General features: G+C 41.7%; 1 protein-coding gene across 2 annotated transcripts in view; it reads right to left on the minus strand.

Annotated features, from left to right (window-relative positions):
* HIVEP3 (HIVEP zinc finger 3) overlaps window positions 1–8,376 on the minus strand; it is a 404,917-nt gene extending 396,541 nt beyond the window's left edge. The window contains exon 1 of one of the 2 annotated variants that reach the window (XM_012434700.2): window positions 7,867–8,376. The gene's annotated coding sequence lies outside the window, so the exon portion shown is untranslated. The remainder of the gene's footprint in view (window positions 1–7,866) is intronic. The other variant, XM_021673366.2, reaches the window with a different exon arrangement.
* Between the last annotated feature and the right edge of the window lie 9,410 nt (window positions 8,377–17,786).

Raw genomic sequence — 17,786 nt, forward strand, 5'->3', positions numbered from 1 at the left:
TAACTTAACATTGGAAAATTAGTTAACCAAATATTAACAAATTTTTTTTAAATTATAAAAATCTTCTCAATTAATGCAGAGGAAGTATTTAACAAAGCTCCATGTATATAATTTGAAAGGAAAAGAAACTTCGCAAACTACAGGAGTAGTTCCTTATCCTGATAAGGAATATCAAATCCATAGAAAACATCATTCTCAAGGGAAAATGTTGAACATGAAAGGCAAAACTTAAACTTCTAGAAGACAATACAAGAATTGTCCTTAAAGATGTCCTTTAAAAGACATAAAATTTCAATGATAAAGGAAAGATTGATAAATTTTATCACATTGAAATTAAGAATTTCTGCCACTGTAAAGATATTAAAAAAGATGGTGAAAAAAATCACAAAGAGAAGATATTTTTTGAAACACAGAGAAATAGTGTCCTGCATATATAAAGAACTCCTACAAATAAATAAGAAAAATGTAAACTACCCAATTTTCAAATAAATGGGTAAAAGACTTAAAGAGGTACTTCACAAAAAAAGAAAATCCAAAAGGCCAACAGCCTGTGAAAAGATACTGACCCCCTTTAGTAATCAAATGTATATAAATTGAAACCAGATAAGATACTGTTATACATCCACAAGACTGGCAAAAATGTTTGACAATATCCTACAAAATATAAAGTGTTTATAAGATTATAGAGCAGTAGGAGCAAGTATCTACCGCAGCTGGATAGAGACATTGGTTAAACACATTGGAAATTAATTTTTTATTAAAGTGAAACTCATATAACATAATAGAAAATTTGAACTATCCTAGCAGCATTGAAAATGCTCATGGTCCACGACCAGTAATTTTACTACTATGTGTATTCCCAAAGTAAAGTTACACACATTCTCAGCAGGGAACTTGAAAAAAAAATGTTCACAGCAGCACTATTTATAATAGCAAAATACTGGAAATAAGCTAAGTGTTTGTTAATAATAGAATAGACATATAAACTGCCATATATTCATTCAATGGAATATTAGAGTTCAGCAAAATGAAAACATTTCAGCTACATCCAACAATGTGAATGAATCCAAGAGTGAAACATTTAACAACCAGTTGGCACAGACAGTGTTCAATCAAAAGAAGTCCCAGCCATAGTGCCAGAGCTGATGCCCAGGACCCCCTGCCAAGCCACATGTAATCCCTTTAGAAAGGGGAGTAGGTGGAGAAATACCATAGGAGCACCTGGGAAGGATCAGGTAAGCAGTAACTTACCAACTGATATGGAAATATTTCAGTTGTTTGTCAACCAGTGAGCCTTACTGGTATGGTGTGCATGTACTAAACACGAGAATTAAGAACAAAATAATACAAACAGGGTGATTCCATTTATATGAAGTTCACAAACATGCATAACTGGACAATATATTATTTAGGGATATAAATGCAAGAGGATAAAACAATAAAGAAAAGCATAGGGGAAAAAAGGTACAGAAATGTCCAGAAGACAGTAATCCCTGAGAAGAGAGGGAATGGGATAGGATGGAAAGAGGTATGCAGGGGATGTCAAAGGTTCCAGTAACATTGTTTTTCTCAAATTGACTGGTGAGTACATAAGGTTTGGTCATAATGTTATTCTTTAGATCTTTCTCCACAGTTTATAAGAATTATTTTGTATCTAGGGGCTATTTTATTAAAGTTATTTCAAAAGATGGTCACAACACAAATTTAATAAGAAACTCTCATACCAAATTGCTACAGTTCCTGCCATATATTTTCTAGTTGCTGGGCAAAGATGCTCTCCTCAACCGTAATTGGTGGGCTCTTAAACTCACTTAAAATTCTATGAGCTTCTCCCCACATCACTCCAAAACATTCTTGTGAGAAACTTTCCATCAAGGTACACCAAGGTCCAACCTCCAGGGTACATTCCGCTCTGGCTCCTTTATTTAATACAATCATAATCATAGTAGGGTTTTTTCCTCAAATTTTCAAATCTTCTCAAATTTTCAAATCTTCAAAATGAGGGCATGGAGCAAATGACTACATTCTGCTTCTCTTGATAAGATTTCAGTGGTGATGCTCTCATTTTAAGTTCTTTACCAGACGCTTCAGCTGTGCGATGCCCAATTCCCCTCATCAAGATTTGCTGACAGTCAGAGGAAGTTTCTAACAGTGTATTAAGTGTATACTGAGGGCCAGGGAATTGGGGGGAGTTTGAGGGGCTGCACACATGTGCAATTTTTTTAGCAAACCCAGCAGATGCTTGTAGATTCAACACTCTTTCAGTTATTTGTGAACAACCCCTAATAGCCACACCACATGGCAATTTGTCTTTTCTCTGAAGCACAAATGTGAACTCTGTATTGCAAAGCCACAGCAAAGAACAAGTCACTTAGCTAGAGAGGGAGAGTTCTCAAAGGCCCCATCTCAGTATCCCCATCCCAAGATGCCAACAGGGAAACAGAAACTCTCTGGAGGTGAAAGAAACTTAATTTCCTTGACTGTAAGTTGAAAAGGCAAATCATTGGTAGCCTGTGAATAGTCATAGGAACCTCTTCACTCTGAAAACCTGATTCAGGAGGAAGTCAAGAACCTATGCAAATATTTCTGCATTTGCAAACTTGGGGACTGGCCAAGGGCTTGAGATGTATCCACCGAGAATGTCAAGGGCCTACTGTATTATATTTTTGATGGAGGAGGATTTCAAAATTCTCCTTCTATTTAAATTAAATCAGTTCATGTTTATCAGGGCATCTCTGATCTTTTTGTTTTTAAGAGACAGGGTATTTGCTCTGTTGTCCAGGCTGGAGTACGGTGATGTGATCATAGCCCATGGCAGCCTCAAACTCCTGGGCTCAAGAGGTCCTCCTGCCTCAGTCTCCAGAGTAGTTAGAATTACAGGTGTAAGTCACAATGCTCAGATAATTTTATTTTTATTTTTTTTAAGACAAGATTTTGTTTTGTTTCACAGGCTGATCTCTAATTCCTGGGCTCAAGTGATCCTCCTGTCTCAGCCTCCTGAGCAGCTGGCAGTACAGGCATGAGCCACTGTGTCCAGCTCCTCTAATCTTAAGACAGTTTCAGCATCTAATGCTAGGCCTGGAAGTCCAGTGAATGATTCAATAGATTAAAATTGGTGACTGAGATTCAGTGGAGCATATTGTGTATTTACAACACTGCTTTTATTTTTCTATATCTTTCTACTATTTGTTTATTAGCTTTTCTTTGGATCTCAGTTACTCATACATAGCACACTTTTTAAAAGCTGACCCCAAACCCCAATTCAAGGGTCCACCAAGGCTCAGAGATCTCAAGATTTCTGAGACTAGCTTCTCTATGCTTCTCCCTGGCTTTGTTCCCCAAATCTGAAGGGCATTCTCAGATCACCCCTACTTAACATTTAGATATAAAGTTTCCCCCTTTATCCAGAAGAATCCCAGCTGCACCTGGCATTTCAAAACACTTAGTAATGAGGAAAGGAGTCCCATCAGTCGTGTACTCACCACTTCCATCCTTGTCCTGCCTCCCAAGCACATATTTCCAACTGTGAACCCTCCCAACAGGGCAGCCCTCTGGATACTGCGGTTCAGTCCCTTCTCCCCACCAAGCCCCACCTCCTCTGTCCTCCAAGCCCCCTGTGATTTCAGGGAATACCCTTTTCTCCATCCTATTACAATTAGACACAGGGAACCTTTGGAGAGTTCTTAGCATTTGTGATTATATTCAATAACCTATTACTGACATTTTCTTTTAGTTAGTTTAACAATTTTTTTCAAGTAAGTTACCAAAACAATGAATGTATGTGCATCTAGAAACAGAAATATTCTTCCATTACTTTTAATTAGGTCTTCACATTTTCCACATATTGATTGCATTGAAATGTTAAAGCACTATCCTAAAAGTGTCCACATTTATATTCCTCTACTTTTGTTTTTCTTCTTGCCTTTGTTTTGGAGCCAATTTTAACTGAGCACATTGTCAGAGGGTCAGGCCAAGTTTGACACTGCTCATACATCTCAGCCACCCTTCCAGTTTTCACACAATGTCTGAACTGAAAAAACACCATTCCTTAGCATAAGGGTGTGGCCATGACAGACTGAACAACATCCTGGTCATGGTAAGTCTACATTACCTACGCAGATGTAAGAAACAGATGCCACTAGGGTCCACCTCTCCTGCTCCAACTTTTCCATCACGAGCTGTCTTCCAACTCCAGCATTAAAGTCACCAAGCCAGAAGAACTCTAAGTGTGTTGCCAGGTCATGACAAGACGACAGGTTGAGACAGGCTGAGGTTCAACCTGTTCTAACATTTGATAGTAAAGAAAATACTCTTTAGTATCAAACATTAGAACATAAGCACTAATAATAACACCAGCATAGTAGTTCCCTGATAAATTTTGACAAAAGGTAATAAAGTTCTCAATTTTAACAGTAGGGCTTTATAGTTGGAATATAATTTTGACCAGTAAACCACTGGCTATCCAGAAACCTCACAGTTTTCATTATTCTGGATAGTGGCAGTTTTTTTTTTCTCTAAGAATCATGCAAAGAAAAAAAAATCATTCTGGGATACTTCAAAACTCTCATGTCTTTTTAAACCGGATGAACAAAATATAATTTGAACTTCTATGGATACATGTGGGTCATTGTGAGTATCAGTTACTATGCTATAAAACAGAGTCCCGAACACCCATCAAAATACATAAAATTTCACTGAACTGATTACATTAAATGCTTATATTAGCTTTAGAATTCCATGCCTTCAATTCTTCTGCCTTTTAATTTTTTTTTTTTTTTTTTGGTTTTCTGTTTCTTGTGTTACTGTTACTTCTTACTGATACTTGATAAAAGATCTTTAATAATCCTTGCCCAGTACATTATCAGTTGCTTCCAATTTGCCAGGTGCATTTGACAAACTAACAACCAAGCCTCTTGAAATTTGAAGTAAAGGCAGAGGCCTCAAAGAGAGTCTAAAATTTCCTCCAATGATCGAAATTCATGAACTGTAGCTCATGGACTTACGACCTTTCACTTGATTTGCCACCTAGGTCCCAACTGGATAAGTGAAATTGTGTAAATGTGAGTTCCAGATTGTTGTGGTATTATCCTAACACCCATCAACTACAGAGCATATGTTACTAAACTCAACTCATTTTCTTTCCAACACAGTTCAGTGGTCTTGGTAAGGTTATGATGGTTACACCTACTTTACAGATAAGGAAGAAAATGGGTCACAGGCTTTGGCCAAGTCTGACCCAGAAAGCCAGTGCTGCCTGTTGCCACAGCCAGTGTTTCCAGCCCTGCCCGCCCAGAGCATCTGCAGATTTGTAAATACGCTTTGACTCCCCAGGAAACAGGATGGAGAACAGCACGTCAGGGCCTCCTTGATGGGCAGCCTGGAGGGCAGAAAAGAGCCTTAAAGACATCAGGGAACTCATGGAGCAGGGAGTGAGAGACAAGTTAAATGTTATCCAGTTGTCACACCGCTTTCTTAATGTTATATTTCATCAATTCAGGTCTTAGAACCTGCCAGGACTTCAGACTAAATGCATCTTCTTCTTGCCTGTACCTTTCACACACTAAATGTCTCAATGGCTCACTTGGCAAGGGCCCAAAGGCAGCACACACTTCTCCACTCCAAGGAGGGTGGCTGCTACTAAAACACAATGGGTGGGGACAGCTCAACAATAGTGCCAGTTGAGCACATCTTGATCCACTGCCACAGAGTTCACAGTAGTAGTTGGCCCTCAAAGCAAACCCACTGGAGTGTTGAGGGCAAAAAAACAATCTTAGCCTTCAGGGGCCAGACTTTGCTGCCAAATTAACAAATCTGCCCAACAGCCCCAGGCTGAGACACTCAGGGGTGTGACAGGAGGGCCCCTGTTTACAATTCTGTATCCTGTGGGTACCTTAACTAGACATAGTGGGGAGGAAGCAAAAAGAGCTAAGTGTCACACACACCCTCCCCTCCTGCCTGCAGGTATCTTAGTTGGACAGCTGTTCTCCTTCTTTGCAAAAAAAACTTCCACAATCTTTAAATGTAATGAGGTAAAGGGCCTCCAGCCTCTGCAAGCCGTCACAGCTTTAAAGAGCACATGTCAAACAGCTCAGACAGCATCTGAGGTCTACTTTTCAGCCTCACAGTATAGCCCATCCCCAGAGCACAAGTGACACCCTAGTGGACAGGAACTCCTCCCCACACTGGCTGCTCAGCAGGAGCAGGAAGAACAGGTGGGACCTGGCCCACCATCCTGGCTTCAGGATTCATTTTCTGCCTGGAATTGGGAAACTGGGGGCCCTGCAGGGGTCCTTCTCCTGGGTCCAATTTTCTCCAGGGCGCAAGAGGGGTGAAATTACCAAATGAAAATTCAGATAGGCAATGACTTGCTGAAAGAGATATGGAGGGTCTTCAGATCAACACTGACCCAAAGCTAATACCACACGGTCCTCAGAGGGACACACAATCACTGACCTGTGTTCTTCACATTTAAGTTGCTCAAATTATTTCTCCTCGCCCCCACTCCCTCCCTGTCCCCAGCACACACACAATTATATAAAGACATCTTAAACAACTGTAGCACTCAACTTCTTCAGTCTGGGGGAGGGCCAGGAGATGGTAGGGAGCTGTTTGGGCACACATCTGATCATTACATAATCACACAAACATGGGCTAGAGAACACTGCCATGCAGATCAGTTCAGCAAACACCTCATTCTCCCTCTTTCCTCCTCCCTCCCCCCACAACCCCCAAAATGCAAACCAGAGTTAACAAAACGGAAGCATTCCAGGTAGCTAGTGGGCACCTGGCTGCTGTGGTTACAATGCCAAAGGCCACCAGAAACGTCCGGGAACACCGGAAGGAGGGCCAGGGTGCTGCTCACCCAGCGACCTGACCTGCAGACCCTCTTCCTACAACCACTGCCCCCAAAGTTCAAGGAAGGGCCTAGCCACAGAGATATTCCTGACCCGCAACAGAAACCATACCAGCCACGTTAAAGGAACCCAATGCTGGGCCTCCAAGTGCCTCTGCACCATCACTCTGTCCAATTTACGTGGGTTCAGGGAGGACTGCCACACTCAGGAGTGTGGACGATATCATCAGGGACTATTCGGGACCATCAATGTTTCCACTTAAAAGATGGTAAAATGTGAGGCACAACTTGGAGAAGGCACTCTCTTTGCTAGCAGGGATCCCCAGTAGAACAGGAGTTTGGTTTGGGTTTGGTTGGGTCGGGTTGGGGTTGGGAGATGAGTTTGCTTTAGGAATATTTTCAGGGGGCTAGGATTAAGCGGGGAAGAGAAAGCTGTCCCTTCTGTCTCAGCAGCCAGCATCGTACGAATCTCATTCTCAACCAAGCAGGCTACTGGAGTCCGCCTGAACAACCCCGGAGCAACAGTCAAGGCGGCAGAAGAAAACGCAGGTGCCACGGAAGCCGTTGCCTGTGCCCTCCAGCCAAGGCTCCCCGGGAGCCAGCCGCCAGTGCGCGGGTGCAGAGCCCAGCGGAGTCGGCTGCGAGCGGCGGCGCTGGAGCGCACGGCGCGCACAGGGTTACAGCCCCGCAGCCGCTGCCGCTGCTGCCGCTGCCGCTGCCGCCACCACCGCCTGTGATTGACGCGCGCGGGGGTCACTTGAGGCTCTCGCCGCTACCCAACACCAGGCCGAGCAGTGCGCTCAGCCCATCGGGGGCACCGGCCGCCGCGCGCAGCCCACCCGGCCGGCCCCTGCAGCTCGGCAGCCGAACCCCTTGCCTAAGAAAGGCAGCCACAAAATGGAATCGCAGCTCGCTATCCTGCTTCTCGGTGCAGCCGCAGGCAAAAACACAATCACAAGGTAAGATACAGCGCAAGGAATGAATCCGTCGAATAAAAACCCAGAGTCCCCTACCTTCGGCCTTGGGATGGCAAACTGGTCCTGTGTTCTCTGACCCACGGATCCAGCCCCTTCTTCATGAATTATTCCGGCCAGGCAGGATTTTGTGCATTTTTTTCATGAACACCTGTTTCAAGTAAGGGGTAAAGACCTTATTGAAAGAATTGTCCTTAAAAAACAACCTGTGCATACGTATGTCCATCCAGGCATGCATGCGTGTTTGTATACACACATATGCACACGGAATAGCCATGTACATTGAAGCACCAAACTAGGCAGTTGGATAATGGGAGAGTCGGCTGGTTGTGAGCATGCTCGCGCCGGGAACAGATCCACCCTCTGTTATTCCTCTGAATAAATATAAATCACGATCAGAAACCCAAACAGAAGCATCCCTCCTGAATTCCTGCTGCTGAAAAACACGGAATAAATTCAGCCTGCAGACACAGAATCTAATCAGCAGCTGTTTTCTGAATCCAGAGCCAACCCATGCCTCGCTTGTCTTTTCCACTAGGAGTCCAGACCTTTTTTGAAAGGGGTTTTAACCTTTTAAAGACACAGTACACCAATTATCACTTCGGAATAGCTGTCACTCCCAGCGCAGGAAGCCAGTCCCATGCCTAAAGCCACGGCAGGCTTGCACGCAGTGATAAGGATTTCACTTATTGGTTCTTTTTTAAAAAAACAAAAAAAACACATGTGTAATATATACACATATATTATACATACATATGTGGAGAGAGGGAAAAAATGCTAATACAAACCATAAATATTTATTGCAGTGATGAGCTTCTCAGTGACTAATCGGCACGTTATGTAAACACTATGATCCTTCACTTCTGAACACCAGCGTTCACGGGTCAGAGGAGGCAGGGCACTCTTGTCAGCAGGCATGTCACACCTCACCAGCCTCTGGCAGCGGATTAGGGAACAGGGAGCCTCCAGGTGGCTGAAGGAAGTGGGGTCTCTGTACCTGAGAGCTCACCACGGGCACCCCTTGCCCTGCCCTGCCTTCCTCTGCAGTCTCGGGGCCCAGTTCCACAAACCAAAGCATCGCTCTGGCAGTATTTGTAAAGTCAAACATAATCCTGAGCCACATATTTAATTCCAACCGGAATCGGGAATCAAAACTACCACCCGAAACTTAGAGTCTTTAAGATTCAGACTGAGGCCCTTCTTCAAGATTTTGTTATTGAGTTCTGTTGTTGTTTTGTTTTTCACTTTTCTTTTAAGGGCCAAGTTGAACATGCAGGTAGAAAAAAGGGGTAGGGGGAGAGACGACTCTAGCCTAAATTTTTTTGAAAAAAAACTTATTCTTCGAGTACTTCAGCCACCCAGATGGTGTTTACTGCAGTTTTGTTCTGGCTTTTAAAGAGGCAGCACTGAGAAGAAACACGAGTCCTAACCTTGCTCACATGCGATAAGAAGGCAAATGCCTTCGCCCCCTCCCCCGCACCTGGCCCCCAGAGCTCCAGCATGGCGATGTCTGCACCTCCTCTGGTTCCTGCCTAGGCGCAGCTGCAGTGGCTCACTTAGGGAGCCACATGGGCGCGCCTACAGCCGCTCCAGCATCGCAGCCCATTCCCTCCCCTGCCTAGTCCTACCGGGCAAACCGTGAAAGCAAGTGCACTGTCACCCTCCCACCTCGTCGTAGGCGCTCCTGTGTGAACCCCTCCCAGCCACACACACACACTCTTCTTTCCCCCCTTCCAGGGCCCTTTAGCAGAAAATTATCATATTTCATGTGTCATCGCCCAAGTAAGCTGGGCCCATCATTGATTGGCTGGGCCCTGGCAGCCGGAAATGTCACCAGCCACACAGCGTGGAGCTGGCTCTCCCGCGGCCACCATAGACCTGAGCCCAGGAGGTTCTGTGACAAGGCAAAGACCTACCACAGAGAGCCTGTCACTCTCTCCCTGGTCCAGCCCCCAACCCCTGCTTCTCCCTCTATCCAGCCGGGGGAGATAGGGGCTGCGAGGGGACGTTGAAGGAGTCTCAGTGACATTCCTATTTTTTCCAGCACGTTTGAAAAGAAACTAAAGATGTCTCCAATCAGGTTTACAGATTTGGAGAACGTGTTTTTGACAAAAAAATCTCTCTTTGCTTTAAAAAAATATATCCAAAAGACTGGGTGAAAACAAGATTATTCTTTTTTACCCCAGGAGAGTTTACCAGATGCTGCTGTTTATTTCCCATCTAACATCCCAGGCACCAGGGTATAATCATGTCACAAGGCTGTCAGATAATTCAGAAGGTGATTCAAGTCCATCCTCTTACCTTTAAAGAGAACAGCTCTAGAAAATGAGGCTTCGTAACTTGGCTTTACACTGTATTATGATGCCATGCAACTTTTGAAGGGTTAAATGATCTTTGTAGTGACCAATATGAATCACTTTGGCTGTAATTTAACCTTAGTCCCTCCTGCTGTATCTTCAGCAGGCTTAATGTGACTCACCATTTAAGTCTCACCTCATTCTGTTCTCATGAGTAAACTAAACTCTATCTCTCTGGTCTTTTCCATAAAAGTTGTTTCTCAACCCTTTAATTATGCTGCTTTAACGAAAAGCTTCCCAGAGTTAGATGAGGCTGGAAGGTCATTTGGTCCAGCTATCCATATGATGAGTTAGTCCCCTCCACTATTTCCACAATGGGGCTTTTGGTTTGGGGAACAGTAGGTTGGGCTTATACATTTACTCCCTTTCATTCCTCACCTCCAAAAACCATTTGCACGACCAAAACATCACTGACAATGCTGGGAATCAAGGAAAGATGCCATCAATAAAGCAGAGATTTTGAAGAATATGGGGAAGATAGAAAGTAGATGGGACATGGGAGGAAAAACTAACTAGTACGGATAAGTTCATGATTCTACAAAGACCCTGAAATGGTTTCACTGTGTCCCCACCCAAATCTCATCTTGAATTATAGTTCTCATAATCACCACATGCTGTGGGAAAGACATGATAATTGAATCATGGGGGCAGGTTTTTCTCATGCTGTTCTTGTGAAGTGAATAAGTGTCATGATATCTGATGGTTTTATAAAGGGCAGCTCCCCTGCACACACTCTCTTGCCTGCCACCATGTAAGACATGCCTCTGCTCCTCCTTCACCTTCTGCCATGATTGTGAGACCTCTCCAGCCATGTGGAACTGTGAGTCCATTAAAGCTTTTTTCCTTTATGAATTGCCTGATTTTGGGTATATCTTTATTAGCAGTGTGAGAACAGACTAATACAGACCCCTAAGTAACTGTACAAGTTTCCAGAAAACAGTCCTGGAAAATCCCAAACTCAGAGAATCAGGATTGGAGTAAAGTCATGGGCAGAAGTTTAAAGGCAAATTTAGGGACATCAGGAACATGGTCATCTTCTCCACACAGAATGGCTGGACACAGAAATAGTTCCACAGCTTCTCTGGAAAGTGAGAGGTTTGTTCCAAATATAATAGAAGCCAAAGGTTGAATAGGGGCAGGATATCAGCTCCTTTTGGAATGCCACTGCCACTCCCAAAAAAAGTGCTCATGCACACACACACACACGAAAAGAGATTTAAATAATCAGGTAAAACATAAGATATAACAGAGAGACCCAGAATATCCAAGACTTTAGGCCATATATCAGATGCTGTGCTAGGCAGCAGGATTACTGAAAGAATACAGTCTTCCAGATGTAGTCTGATACTCCAAGAACAAAGACAAACAATGACAAGCTTCCTCAAAGGGGAGAAAAATCAGGTTGCTTAAAAGGAAAGAAAATAAGACTGATACCATACTTCTCATCTGTAACACTATGTTAAAAGACACTGGTACAATTTTTGTAGAATTCTAAGGGAACATTTTGCAACTTAAGAATTCTACCAGCTGCCAAATTATGATTTCCCTTACACTATGACAAAAGAAAGGTATGTTCAAAGACAGAGAAATTATATCACCCAAGCATCCTTTATTAAAAAAAATTAAGGTTACTTGAAGATCTCTTCTAGCTGAGGAAAAATGAGACAGAATAATGAATTCAAGAAAGGAGAAGATATGTTATGTAAAAGATGCAATAAATAAATCCAATAAAATATGTGGTTAAAAGACTGGATAAAGAAAATGTGGCACATATACACCATGGAATACTATGCAGCCATAAAAAAGGATGAGTGTATGTCCTTTGCAGGGACATAGATGAAACTGGAAACCATCATTCTCAGCAAACTGACACAAGAACAGAAAACCATACACCACATGTTCTCACTCATAAGTGGGTATTGAACAATGAGAACAAATGGACACAAGGAGGGGAGCATCACATGCCAGGGCCTGGGGGGTGGTGGGCTAGGGGAGGAATAGCAGGGGGTCAGGGGCTTGGGAAAGGATAGCATTAGGAGAAATACCTAATGTAGATGACAGGGTGATAGATGTAGCAAACCACCACCATGGCACATGTATACCTATGTAACGAACCTGCTCAATCTGCACACGTACCCCAAAACTTAAAATATAATTTTTAAAATGTGGTTAAATGTAAAAATAATTGAAAATATAGTTGTAAAATTTGTTAGAAGTCTTGAAAGATAAGAGTATATGTACATTTATTCCAGATTTGAATTCATATCTATATCTATCTTTTACATATATGTGCTCTGGAATTAAACTTCCATATAATTTTAACAAAAAAAGAAAATCTCAATGGAAACAGGTAAAATCATTAAAAAGAAAGAAAGAAAGAAAGAAAGAGAGTGAGAGGATTGTTATGGATGGCAGGCTAATAATTCCATCTATCTCCTCGTCTTCCCAAGACCACATTAAAATGATAATAAGGATTTTTTAAGTTGAAATAGACAATGACAAAACAAAAACAGTAAAAGAGTCATTGACCAAAAAAATTGACAAAGAATAATAAAGGACAATTGGTCAATTAGAAATACAGACTTTAATGCTACTGTAAACAAAATGGCACAGTACAAGTGCAGAAACCTACAAAGTGAACTGATGGAAGTCAAGAAACAAATTTAGCTATAATGGTTACTAATGGTAGTTAAGTAATAAAAGCTGAATTTTAAATCAGTGGAGGAAAGAATGTGTTATTCAATAAATAGTGCCGGACTGTGGCTATGTATTTGAAAAAAAGGTAAGTTTTACCTCTAACTTATACCTTATTTAAAAAATATATTCTATTTTCACATAGGAGAGTCTGCCATTTGTAAAAACATGGGTAAATCTAGAGGACATTATGTTAAGTGAAATAAGCCAGGCACAGATAAACAAATACCATGTGAGCTTACTTACAGGCGGAATCTTAAAAAGTCAAACTCACAGGAGTAGAGAGTAGAATGGTGGTACCAGAGGCTGGAGGAGGTGGGTGGGAGGAAGGAAAAGAGACACTGGCCAATGGGAACAATGTTTCAGTTATTTAGGAAGAATAAGTTCTGGTGCCCTACTGTAGAGCATGGTGACTGTATATTTCCAAATAGTTAAAAGAGAGGATTTTAAATGTTCCCACCACAAAAAAAGGATACATATCTGAGATGATTAATATGCTAACTGGCTAGATTTGGTCATTCCATAATGTATACTATGCATGTATTGATACATCACATTTTACCCCATAAATATGTATAAGTGTTATCTGTCAATTAAAAATAAAATAAGGCTTTAAAAAAACCAAATATTCTATTTCACATATATAAAAATTCCACAAGGAAAAGACTGATGTTATGATTGACCAATACTGTAAATCATAGAATTCTATGAGATTTTTTTCCTAATGGTGGAAAGAAAAGCATGTGGTCATCCAGTCTATGCTTACATACCACTGTGATAGTCAAATTACTGGCCCCCAAAAATATCTATCTCCCAATCCCTGGAAAAAGTGAATTTCACCTTATATGGCAAAAGATGTGATTATGTTAATGAGCTTGAGAGGAGGAGAGACCCTGGATTATCCAGGAGGGCCCTAATTGAAATCACAAGTATCCTTATAGGACCAAGGCAAGAGGTGGGCTAGAGGGCAACGTGACCACAGAGGCTGAGATTGGAGTGATGCAGCCACAAGCCAAGGAATGCCAGAGGCCACCAGAAGCCGAAAGAGGTAGGAATGGATTCTCCCCTGAGCTTCTGGAGGGAGTGTAGCCCTACCAACACCTTGATTCTGGATTTCTGGCCTCTAAAACTGTAAGCAGAGAAATGGGTTGTTTTAAATAACCAAGTTTGTAGTCATTTGTTATGGCAGCCATACAAAACTACAACCACCATGATGAGAAGATACTTACTGTTCTTCTATCAATGCAATAGAATATTGCCCAAAACTTTTTGGCAACAAATTGCATGACTGTACATACTGTCTTAATTGTAAGGCTGCAAATGTTTCTGTCAGTATCTATTCCCCTATCCCTTTCTTAGTAATAAAATTCTTAGCTAGGAACATGGCTACCCAGCTAAAGACTACATTTCCCAGCCTCCCTTATAGGAAGGTGTGGCCAGGAGGATGTAAGCAGGTTCTAGCCAGTAGGATGTAAGCAGATATAAAATGTATATCATGAGATATAAAATGTATAATTTCCCAGCCATGCTCTTAAAGGGAAGGATCATGCCTTCCCTTCCTTCTTTTTCCTTTTGCCATTGGCTGAAATATGGACCTCATAGTCATGTGGATGAGGGGTGCAGAGCAAGAAGATGGAAGGATCTTGTCCCTGGTGCTGCCATTTCACTGTATACTGTTTACTCTCAATCTGTGAGGGGAAATAAATGCTTCGCTCATTTAAGCCATTGTTCTAGGTCTTTGTGACAGCTACTGAATCTGTACTGTAAGCCATATAACTATCATTTTCAATTCCCTAGTACTTTTTATCTTTGCAGCTACCAACCCACACACCTCCCCTGACCTGCACTCACACAGTTAATTTCCTGGACCTCACTACAAGACCTTACATTTAGCCCTATTACATTTCATATTGTTAGAATCAGCCCCGCATTTTACTCTGACATCTGGTACCTAATTCTGTCACCCAAACTAGCTTCTATTCTCTGTAATTCTGCATCATTCTTCAAAAGGCACTTTATTTGTAGCACTCAAGCTAAACACAGTGCTCATCAAAACACCTGATCAATATTAATTATAATGAAGTGGGGAGGCTATGATGTCAGTTTGCAGGGGAAGGAAATAGCAGATAAAATAAGATCCAAATGAAGTAGAAGTAGGAAAGGAAGGAGATGAGCACTTACGGAGAGCTTACTATGTTCCAGTCATTGTGCTGGGAACTTTCCCCATTGTGATCTCATGTATTAAATATTTCATTCATCCATTCATTCGTTTTAAAAGTAATAATTTTAATTTTGGGAAACAGTGAGTACAAATACTTCCTTTGGGGCAGGAAACCATTACTCATAAATACTGATAAAAACATAGTCTAGGAAATCGCTCTTTGCTTAAGTTCGTGTATACCTACCCTGTCTGGATATCTGAAAAATGTATTGTCCTAAGAGGATCCTAAGGAGACACGACAACTAAATGTTATGTGCTATTCTGTATGGGATCCTGGAACAGAAAAAAGGACATCAGGTAAAAAAGCATAGGTCTAAATAAACTATGGATCTTTACTTAATAATAATGTACCAAAATCAGTTCATTAATTTAAAAAATACCATATTAATCACCTGAGGTCAGGAGTTTGAGACCAGCCTGACCAACATGGTGAAACCCCATCTCTACTAAAAGTACAAATACTACGTGGGTGTGGTGGTGCACACCTGTAATAGCAGCTACTTGGGACGTGGAAACAGGGAGAATTACTTGAACCCAGGATGCAGAGGTTGCAATGAGCCGAGATCACACCAGTGCACTCCAACCTGGGTGACAGAGCAAGACTCTGTCTCAAAAAAAAAAAAAAAAAAAAATATATATATATACACACACACACACACACACACACACACAAGCCATATTAATATTAGATGTGAATAACAGTGGGAACTGAATGTGGGCTATATGGGATTTCTAATATCTTTATATTTTTCTGTAAATCTAAAACTGTTCTAAAATCAAATGCTTATTTAAAAAATAGAAGATACTGCCCTTGAAAAACAAAAGAAAAGAAAGAAATGAGTCATTGGCTTTCCTTGCAAGCCTTACAGTCAAAGGTGGAAATATTCCAAAAGTCAACTTAAGAATTAAAATAATCACTTGTAGGACATTGGACAGTGTTTTCAGAAACCTCTAAGCTGGGCTGTTATGAGACAGAAGTTAGAAGGACATGTTTGCCCACTGCAGAGCTATATGGTAGGACTGAGAGGGCAGGCTCTGAGTAGTGTCAGACCATCTGGGTTCAAACCCTGTAGAATCTGAGTCCACTTTTCTGCCTTTGCTTTCTTATATGTAAAATGAAGATGTACCATCCTTATCATCTAAGGCAGCCACACACCCCAGATGATGAATATTCCTGCTTCTGTTTCCTGTCCAAGGGCAAACCGGTAAACATCAGCTGGGAGATTCAACCCTAGGTCTGTCCAATCCCTAACTTCAGGTTCTTTCATCTTCCAAAAATTGAGATGGAAAACATAATGATTAAGGTAGAAAATAAGTTACCAAATCATGGCAAAAATCATGGCCTGCCCCCCAGAGGTAAGGTCAGATGACTCTTCATGTGATGCTCAAGATGAGGGCCAAATGAGGTGAATGATGCTTTTCTTCTAACTTCTTAGAGAAGCTTTCATTGGTTAGGGTGGAGTAACACCCTAGGATGGTGTTTCAAAAAACAAAAAGCAGTTCAAGATCTACACCCTTCTTACAAGCACTCAATCTGTTTGGGGGTCTTAGTGGTTTCTCATGCAGAAAAACTGGTTAAGACCAATGTGCCCTTTTTGTTTCTTGTTACCTAAAAGTAAATCATTTAGGATCTAAAGTCACTCACATGCACACAGACATACAGACAGAGAGAGACACACACACACACCCGCCAAACAAAACCTGGCACATTTGTTCTTGACCTTTCTTCTACCACTTCTACACCTAAGACAAGAGGAGGCCCGTCAGGGACCTGAGCTCTGTGTGGCAGGTGGAGAATGTCACCAAGAGGCATACTGACTCTCCAGCGGGAGTGTTTATAGGATTGTAAAACCCCCGACTCTGTTTAGAATTAGTGCCTTAAGTGGAAGAGTCATAAATTTGTGACCAAAAAAGGAGTATTAAGAGAAATTTTAAAAATACATTAGCTAAAGTTTCTTGCAGCCTGTGGATCCTATTTGAGATTGTATATCAAAAACTCTATGGAGTTTTAGGAAAAATATGGATGCTTCCAAGTTGCTACAGGAGGGTCTTGGCATATGTATATCTTTAAGGCTCCATGGTTAATTCTGACAACCCTAGTGATAAGCCACTGTGAGTTTCAGCTTTAAAAATCCATGGTCCTATAAAACATTATCAGGTCCTGATCCCAACCAAATGTGATATAGAGATATTCTAGCAAATGAAGTAGTCTAAAAGTCATGTCCATGGATGCAGTCTATTAAAAGCATAACACAAACAAAACTGGCTAAACTCAGAACAAGAAAAGGAGTAGAAGGACCACACAGACAGGAGCTTTCTAGCACACTAGAAAGTTGGAGGTAGAGATTCTGTTCAGCTACCAGCTCCTGGAGTCTAGCTCAGCTTTCTATCTCAGATGAGGATGTAGCTTTGTCGTGCTGTTTGGGTTCAAGAACCAGGAGTCTGATGTTGCTAAGAATTCACTTCTAGAAGTATTAAGCAAAGTGATTGGAGAATATCCTTCAGTCTTGTAAGCTTCTAGTACAAAAGGAGTGTGGAATAGCACAAATGAGTTTCTCTAATCTGGTGAGATCCTCCTTTGAGTACCCATTTCACATCTCCCAAATGGGTACCCTTGGGAGCCACCAATCCTGTGCTGAGACAGGCCACCTGGCTTCTGGTCAGTTTGTGTATTCTGGCTAAACAAA

Source organism: Aotus nancymaae, unplaced genomic scaffold (genome assembly GCF_030222135.1).
Source record: "Aotus nancymaae isolate 86718 unplaced genomic scaffold, 86718_ANA_hifiasm-v0.15.2.pri h1tg000007l, whole genome shotgun sequence".
Classification (NCBI taxonomy): Eukaryota; Metazoa; Chordata; class Mammalia; order Primates; family Aotidae; genus Aotus; species Aotus nancymaae.